The sequence below is a fragment of the Limulus polyphemus genome, unplaced genomic scaffold (genome assembly GCF_000517525.1).
Source record: "Limulus polyphemus unplaced genomic scaffold, Limulus_polyphemus-2.1.2 Scaffold6893, whole genome shotgun sequence".
In the NCBI taxonomy this organism is placed as follows: Eukaryota; Metazoa; Arthropoda; class Merostomata; order Xiphosura; family Limulidae; genus Limulus; species Limulus polyphemus.
The window spans coordinates 4,592-14,409 of NW_013672503.1; positions in this window are offsets into that span (position 1 = coordinate 4,592).

Below are 9,818 nucleotides of genomic sequence, written 5' to 3' on the forward strand. Positions count from 1 at the left end.
GTTAGAAAAACACTTGTTAACGGACTCTCTGACAACAGTTGGTTCTGTAGAATCTGACGTTAGTTTGTGATCTAACAGTGTATAATAGACGTTTGTTGAGGTTAGAAAAACACTTGTTAATGGACTCTCTGACAACAGTTGGTTCTGTAGAATCTGACGTTAGTTTGTGATCTAACAGCGTGTAACAGGTATTTTGTTGAGGTAAGAGAAACATTGTTTATATAGCGTCTATTAGCAGTTTGCTTTTCTTGACTGAAGTTTATTGGTGTAATAAGTCTTATAAACTGTTACTGAAGTTTATTGGTGTAATAAGTCTGATAAACTGTTACTGAAGTTTATTGGTGTAATAAGTCTGATAAACTGTTACTGAAGTTTATTGGTGTAATAAGTCTGATAAACTGTTACTGAAGTTCTATTTTATTTACTATTTTTAAGTTGTCAATTTGATACTAGTTTTAACACATTATTCAGGAACTACATGTAAACTGTTCTTTTCCGCATGTTTTTACTATTCATTGTTTGTAAGGTGTCCGTTCTCTGTTGTTTTAAATATACCATTTCCATACTTATTAGCAATTGTTGTTTCTTTATTACTTGTAACATGCTTTTTGTCACATAACTCCACAGAACAACTCACAAGTGTTTCATCCTAGAATACCACGTACTTCTGGTTACTTATCTTTTTTTTCTTCTGATTGATTTGTTGGGTCAGCTATGAACAATACACGCTTCTGGTTGTTTCGACAATCTCTCTCTTCTCATGATATAATTTATAAACCAGCTTTAGTGAGTATGATTAACAAGCGAAGAATAGCTTCATGTTTTTATAGATATTCAGTATTATTTAATACATTAGCTTCAACGATCTTGGTTTAAAAAGCACAGCGCGGCTTCTCATTTGTATAGATAACCAGTATCGCATAATAAACCAGCTTCAATGAGCATTGTTAATCACCAAAACGTAGTTTCATATTTTTATAGATATTTAGTATTATTTGATAAACCAACTTTAGTAATCATGGTTCATAAACAAAACATATCTGAGTTCTAAATATATATTTTACACTGTTAATTTGAATAATCCAGTTTCAAATATCATAGTTAATAAGCTAGCTTCATATATGTATAGATGATCAGTATTAATTGACAAACCAGCTTCAAATATCATTGTTAATAAGCGAAACGTGGTTTATATTTTTATAGATATTCAGCTTTACCGATATTGCTTAATAAGTTAGTCTTAATAGACATAGTTAAAAATTATTTTATATTTATATACATATTCAATATTATTTGGTCAACCAGGTTAATGAGCATTGTTAAACATGATTAAATATTTGTATAGATATTCAATATTATTCGGTAAACCAGGTTAATGAGCATTGTTAAACATGATTTTATATGTATATAGATATTCAATATTATTCGGTAATCCAGGTTAATGAGCATTGTTAATAAGCGAGAAGTAGATATTGTTTAGATATTCAGTAATCTATAATAAACCAGCATTAGTTAACCTGATTAATAAATGAATTTATCTTGATATTTGTATAGATGTTTAACATCATTTGATGGACTTTGATTAATGATTGAAAAGTGGTATAATATTCAAGATGTTTTCACAAAATATACTAACCTTGCGAACATGGTTGGTTACTAAATGTATATACCTTATCTCCGTATACAAGTCTTCAACTTTAAATCTTCATACATATACAATCTGTAATATATTTAGAGCATATTGCTGTAACCTTTGAGGCAGGTGAACTTTCTTACCTGAACTCAACCTTGAGGCAGGTAGGTTTTCTTACCTGAACTAACCTTTGAGGCAGGTGAACTTTCTTACCTGAACTAACCTTTGAGGCAGGTAAACTTTCTTACCTGAACTCAACTTAGAGGCAGGTGAACTTTCTTACCTGAACTCAACCTTGAGGCAGGTGAACTTTCTTACCTGAACTCAACCTTGAGGCAGGTGAACTTTCTTACCTGAACTAACCTTTGAGGCAGGTGAACTTTCTTACCCGAACTCAACTTTGAGGCAGGTGGGTTTTCTTACCTGAGCTCACATTTGAGGCAGGAGAGCGTATTGTTTGACAATTGCACATCGTATGTGACAATACAGAGGGTTGAGAACGTTATGTTAAAACGATTTTGAATATACAAATCATCAAGTCACGTGACAATCACAGTCGATATGAAGTCTCGGTGGAATGAAATGTATCAAAATTACAAATAGAAATTGTTACCTGAGTAGTGTAATACTATCGACAATTGATTGATTTTTGGAAAAGTTATGTAACAGTTTTTTCCAACATAAAAATTTGTTTAGATTGAGGACTTAGAATTTCCAAGACGTAAATGTCCCTTGTACCTAATGGCATTGGGAAACAAAGGAATGTGTATCAACAAATCGAGCCCAAGTCGTAATAAATAAAGTGCAGCGTCCTGTAACAGATGAAAATCCACGAACACAAAGAAACGTGGCCAAAGCCGTCCACGTACTCCAGGAAACAGCACGTGACGTAGTCAAGAAGGATCTCCATTTAAGAAAGCGACACGTGTCACGTGTACACAGTTTGTTTCCAAGACATATTTTTTTTTTTTTTACCGTCGGACACCTAAGCCGCTGGAGAATGTAACGGATTTTCGTACTATTTCATGTGTTTACATACTGGTCATGTCTCCATACGTGACGCCTATGTGTTTCTGTGCGAAATGTAGAAACTAATTCTGAGAAACTTTCGTCCTCATACACTAGATCATATGCTTCAATCATGACAGCTTTATGATTATTTAGCAATTGAAACTATGCTGCAGTGTTATTGTCAAGATGCACGGTCGTCAGGTAGAATATGACTGGATGTGACGATATGTACTGTAACGACGTTATGAGGTTCAAAAATCGTTTTAATATACCATACCTAATTTTGAAGCATTTCAACTGAGAAACAGTAATACTGGTTTTTATTTATTAATCCAGAAAAATAACGGTATTATTTTTCGCGCGGAAATTTTTCCATCCTCAAGTTGCATTCCTATCAGATATCGTGTTGTCCTTTCCTTTAAAAAATGGTCAAATAATTACTTGCGGCTTAAATACTATGAAAATTAATAAAATGAACAAATTAGTGTACATTTTACAAGTAAATGCTCCTCTCCACATATTATATGTTATAACTTTATTGTCACCTAGGTATCAACGATTAAACAAATATGAGAGATTGTTTTCTGTTTTAGTAATGTGTTTCTGCTTTGTTTCAACTCTACTATTTCGTTGTTATTTTGATTTTGTTTTATTAATATGCTTTCGATTAGTTAACTAGTTTGTTTGTTTGTTGTTAAGCATAAAGCTATGCAATAAGCTATCTGTGTCCTGCCCACCACGAGTATCGAAACCCGTTTTTAATGTTATAAGTTTCAGACTTACCATTGAGACATAGGAGGGCTATTCGATTAGAAACAAATTATTTTCGTGATTATTCATTCTATATCCACATTCTATCAACAAGTCAATAAAAACCACTCTAGAAAGAATGCCAGAAACACAGTCACACATCATATTCATAGGACCTAGAATCTGGCACCCCATTCATAGCAAAAAATCTTGGATGAGGGTTTCAAAAAAAGTTGGTTGTTTATTGGGAACAGTCGATGGGGAAAACGTCCAGACATTGGCCTAGCCACAAGAGAGTGGTCTCATGATATCTCACTGTGAACAGAAAAGGTTTGTATCAGAAAAAAAAAAAAACAACAGCCCAAATCATTTACTCCTGATGAAGGAAAATCTACTTCTCGGAAGCGCTCGAGTTATTGGGCTGATTCTTACAGAAGTGAGTGGTGGTACCCTAGTCTTCAAGCCATTGTTCTATGATTCAAGCTGAATCAGCATAAGCCGCTGTGTTCGGTAAGCTCGTGATTGGTGTGGACAGGAAGAAACCTTGTTTGAAACAATGATGTATGTAGCAAGCAGTGCCAGTCCCTATGCACTCCGACAGTTGTGACTGTCCATATCTGCTCAAATTACATTGTACAACATAACAGAAATAACGCCGAACTGTGTCGTGGTTCAACGACAATTCTTGGGAGGATAGTGGCCATATTCTGGTGTGTCCATTGTCTGAGAATTGTGCAAGTCTGGAGTCGTCGGAACAAAAATGGTGTCTCAAAAAACAGGAGGATGTGATGCTAGTGTACAGTATTGCCTGAGTTGCCTCCATCTAGCTCTTCTACCATTGTAGCCCATGCTGTGGGAAGATAACATTTGCTGGTGTTGGACACATTTATACATGCTCTGCAATAGTGATGGCCGTTTGATGTAGGTCATTCTTATTCTCCGGGCCCTTTAAAAAATCGCTGTTTTCCGACTTGTTTGGAGTTACGTTGTAACTTTTTCACCGTGGATAGCAAGCAGTAATGAAAATAAAATGTCGATCTCTTGATGCTTTTGACCGCCCTAACATCGTCCAACTATACGATCTCATGAAAATTCAAATAATTCCCGGGATCCTTTCGTTCCTAGCATGGTTGTTTTTAGTCTCTAATCCTTACCTGTATTTACACGTCGGGTATTTACATATGACTTCTAGGGGGTTTCTGTGTACTTATTGGTAGGCAGTATATCATTCTTGTGTAACGATAATAGTTTTATCCACGCTGTACAATTCTAACTCAGCGAAAGAAAGAAATATAAACAAGTCATCTTTATGGTTGTTAAGCGCAAAGCTACACAATGGGCTATTTTCGTTCTGTCCACTACGGTTATCGAAACCCGATTTTTAGCTTCGTAAGCTTGCAGATATGCCGCTAAGCCTTCTTTATAGTAAATGACAGTTTAAAAATAGCACATCCATATTTCGCGTGCATCATATTAGTGTAATTCTACTTGTCTTTGATAGGATTAAACTGTAATGATTAACTAAGTTTGGATGACAAGTTTACTCTTGTACATAGGTAATAAAGTATTTTAATAAAATTTTGAATGTAACTCTGTAAAAAGTCATGACATGCACATTTTGACCTATCCGTAGCAAGAAGGTTAATCATGTTGATGAAATTGAATGTCCGAAACAATTTACTAAAGCATGTGTTTTTTATTCATTTATTTAACGTAGCCCTAAGTTATCTAATATATACATATATAATTAGATTTAATTTCGTAGAGAAGGAAAAATAAATAAATGAGAAAATATACTTGAAAAATAAAACCGCAGCCACAAAGCAAATATCTAACACTGGGCCTCAAATCAGTGTGAATCGTCATGTAATGTGCTCTGTTTTTTGAGGTACCGGCAGAAGTAAGACCTACACTGCACTGGGAGTACACCGTCTATCCGATTTAACCTCATTTTCGCCGGCCTCTCATGCATAAAAAAGATAAAAGGAGCAGATGTGAGTGCTCAAGCACAGAACGTCCTAAATCTTTATCACCTTTCGCTGTTAGTAGCCAGAAGTGGGGAGGCGGTTGCTCACGAAAATAATAATAATAATAAAAAAGTAAGAGAGATAATAATTAGAGCACTATACATGAATGGGGGAAACTGTCCTTGAAGTTGGCATTCCAGCTTCCAGTATGATGTTTGGACATAAATACCAAGATGTTAAGGTGCTACTATACTAAGCTCAACGTTTTGCTATTAGTATAGATGTCATCAGGACTTCAACACCATCTACTGGTTAAACATCTACGTTTATACTCAACTGAGTGGTAGATGGGAACATAATTGATATCCTATATGTGTTGTACTCGGTCTATATTAGTATAGATGTCATCAGGATTCAAACACCATCTACTGGTTAAACATCTACGTTTATACTCAACTGAGTGGTAGATGGGAACATAATTGATATCCTATATGTGTTGTACTCGGTCTATATTAGTATAGATGTCATCAGGATTCAAACACCAGCTACTGGTTTACAAACAACTGGTTGGTAGATGGGAACTTAACATTGTACTAAGCCTATCACGAACTTTTGGAACAGAAGTAAAAGGTTAAACATAAGGTTAGGCCATCGTGAATATTGGGGATAAAACTGAAAAAAAGTTTAACATGGGTCTAGACCACTATGATCTACAATAAAACTAAAAGTTTAAAATGGGTCTAAACCATTATGATCTACAATAAAACTGAAAAAGTTGAAGATGGGTCTAGACCACTATGATCTACAAAAACTGAAAACAAATTTAACATGGGTCTAGATCACTATGACCTACAATAAAACCAAAAATTTAACATGGGTCTAAACCACTATGATCTACAATAAAACTAAAAGTTTACCATGGGTCTAGACCACTATGATCTGCAACAACTGAAAAAAAAGTTTTGAATTGGTCTTAACCACTATGATTTACAATAAAAGTAAAAACATTTAACATGAGTCTAGACCACCATGATCTACAATAAAACTGAAAAAGTTGAACATGGGTCTAGACCACTATGATCTACAATAAAACTGAAAAAGTTGAACATGGGTCTAGACCACTATGATCTAAAATAAAACTGAAGAAAGTTGAACATGGATCTAGACCACTATGATCTACAATAAAACTAAAAGTTTAAATTGGGTCTAAACCACTATGATCTATAATAAAACTGAAAAAAGTTGAACATGGGTCTAGACAACTATGATCTACAAAAACTGAAAACAAATTGAACATGAGTCTAGATCACTATGACCTACAATAAAACTAAAAGTTTAGCATGGGTCTAAACCACTATGATCTATAATAAAACTGAAAAAAGTTGAAGATGGGTCTAGACAACTATGATCTACAAAAACTGAAAACAAGTTTAATATGAGTCTAGATCACTATGATTTAAAATATAAGTAAAAAACATTTAACATGTGTCTAAACCACTATGATCTAAAATAAAACTGAAAAAAGTTTAACATGGATCTAGAAAACTATGATCTACAAAAACTGAAAAAGTTGAACATAGGTCTAGACCACTATGATCTACAATAAAACTAAAAGTTTGACTTGGGTCTAAACCACTATGATCTATAATGAAACTGAAAAAAAGTTTACAATGGGTCTAAGCCACTATGATCTATTAAAATGTGGGTATAAACCATTGATGGTAAGTTAAAAAGGATCTATTAAAATGTGGGTATAAATCATTGATGGTAAGTTAAATAGGATCTATTAAAATGTGGGTATAAACCATTGATGGTAAGTTAAAAAGAATATATTAAAATGTGGGTATAAACCTTTATACCCACATTTTAATAGATTCTTTTTAACTTACCATCAATGGTTTATACCCACATTTTAATATATTCTTTTTAACTTACCATCAATGATTTATACCCACATTTTAATATATTCTTTTTAACTTACCATCAATGATTTATACCCACATTTTAATATATTCTTTTTAACTTACCATCAATTTCAACGGTGTATATTCACACTTTACAGTTCCTTTTTAACTCACTTTCAACGGTATATATTCACATTTTACAGTTCCTTTTTAACTCACCTTCAATGATTTATACCCACATTTTATCAAGTCCACTTTAATTCACATTCACTGATTTAAGCCCATATATTGAAATCTCCTTTTTAACGTACCCTTCCTTTGTAACTCACCCTGTAAAATATGAGTATATACCGTTGAAGGTGAGTTACAAAGGAACTGTAAAATGTGAATATATACCGTTGAAGGTGAGTTAAAAAGGGACTGTAAAATATGAATATATACCGTTGAAGGTGAGTTAAAAAAATGTAAAATGTGAATATATACCGTTGAAGGTGAGTTAAAAAGGAACTGTAAAATGTGAATATATACCGTTGAAGGTGAGTTAAAAAGGAACTGTAAAATGTGAATATATACCGTTGAAGGTGAGTTAAAAAGGAACTGTAAAATGTGAATATATACCGTTGAAGGTGCGTTAAAATGAAGTTGTTAAAATTCTGGTATAAACTAGTACATGTATGTTTAAATAAACTGTTAAAATGTCGTTATAAATCGGTGTTGTTTGGTTTAAAAAGATTCTGATAAAATGGAGACTTAAATCAATACAGATGTTAAAATACTGGGACAAACAAATGTAGTTAGGTTAACGATAAAATTTTTTTCGGCCGGCATAGCCAGGTGGCTAGGGCGCTCGACTCGCAATCTGAGGGTCACGGGTTCGAATCCCCGTCACACCAAACATGCTCGCCCTTTCAGCCGTGGGGGGCGTTATAATGTGACGGTCAATCCCACTATTCGTTGGTAAAAGAGTAGCCCAAGAGTTGGCGGTGAGTGGTGATGACTAGCAGCCTTTCCTCTAGTCTTACACTGCTAAATTAGGGATGGCTAGTGCAGATAGCTTTGCGCGAAATTAGAAAAACAAACAAACATTTTTTTGATCGCTGTTCAAAACTTAAACGTCCAAGAAAGATAACTTATATTAATACCAGCTCGAGTACCCGCCCCCTGGACGAAAGTCATGTAAATTTATGTTTAATGAAAGGTTATCTTAAAACGTGGAAAAACACCCATAAAAACTGCAAAACAAAAAATTTGAAACCGCAATTTTGCATGTATCTCCGTATGGACCCAACAAACCTTCATGTCACATTTGGTGAAGGTCCATCAACAGGAAGCGAAGTAGAGGTAAAAACCGCAAAACTGACAATTTGTATGTACCCCCAAATGGACCTAATGAGCCTCAATACCAATTTTGGTGAAGATCTATCCACACCCTGCGAAGTAGTTACATGGAAATACAACAGACAGTACTGTTGTACTTACATAGATTCTATTTCACTTGCAAGTTTAACCACAAAATGCTGTACTAATGTACACTTTTAACCTTGAAAACATTGAACACTGTTTATTCAAACTTAAAGATTCAAAAGTGTTCTAAAAGATAAACTAATTGTCAGCAAAAGGTTTGATTAAAATCATCAGGGACTTATCTGTCTCAGAAACAATGATGGAAATCATTTATTGTTATCCTGAAGAGACGACATGTTTGTATTTGGAGAGTTCAATTAAGCAAAAACAATAAAAATATATTGTCGCTATCCTGAAATAACGACATGATCCTATTTCGTGAGTTTTATTAAACCTAGCAGGGATTTAAATATATCAGAAGGAATGATGGGAATAATTTATTGTCATCCTGAAAAAATGACATGTTTGTATTTGATGAGTTTAACTAAGCCTAGCGGGAACTTACACGCTTCAGAAACAATGGTGGAAAATAATTCGTTGTCATCCTGAAGAAACGACATGTTTCTATTTGATGAATAACTTGACCACTTCGGCATATAGACCGATAGAGGGAAGTTTATAAACAAAAGCGTTACTTATTTCATTGTCACATTGTTTACTAGTGTTATTTCATTTAAGTCAATTATGGTGGAAGTTTTATTAATAAAACCATGAATATAAATGAAATGTGAAACATATCTGGAGAAACCAATGATTATCTCAAGCAACATTTATACCAGACTACTCACGATTAGGCCTATGCAAAGCTAGACAGGAAAAACAACTTTTAGATCATCTAACTGAAGATTAAATCGACTTGAATCTATCCAGGACAAGCTACTTTTAAACCAGATCACTGAAGATTAGGCTTACGTCAAATAACTTTTAAACCAGATCATTCAAGATTAGGCCTACGCAAATCCAGCCAGGGTATGCTGCTTTTAAATCAGATCACCCAAGATTAGGCCTACGCAAATCCAGCCAGGGTATGCTGCTTTTAAATTAGATCACCCAAGATTAGGCCTACGCAAATCCAGCCAGGGTATGCTGCTTTTAAATCAGATCACCCAAGATTAGGCCTACGCAAATCCAGCCAGGGTATGACTGCTT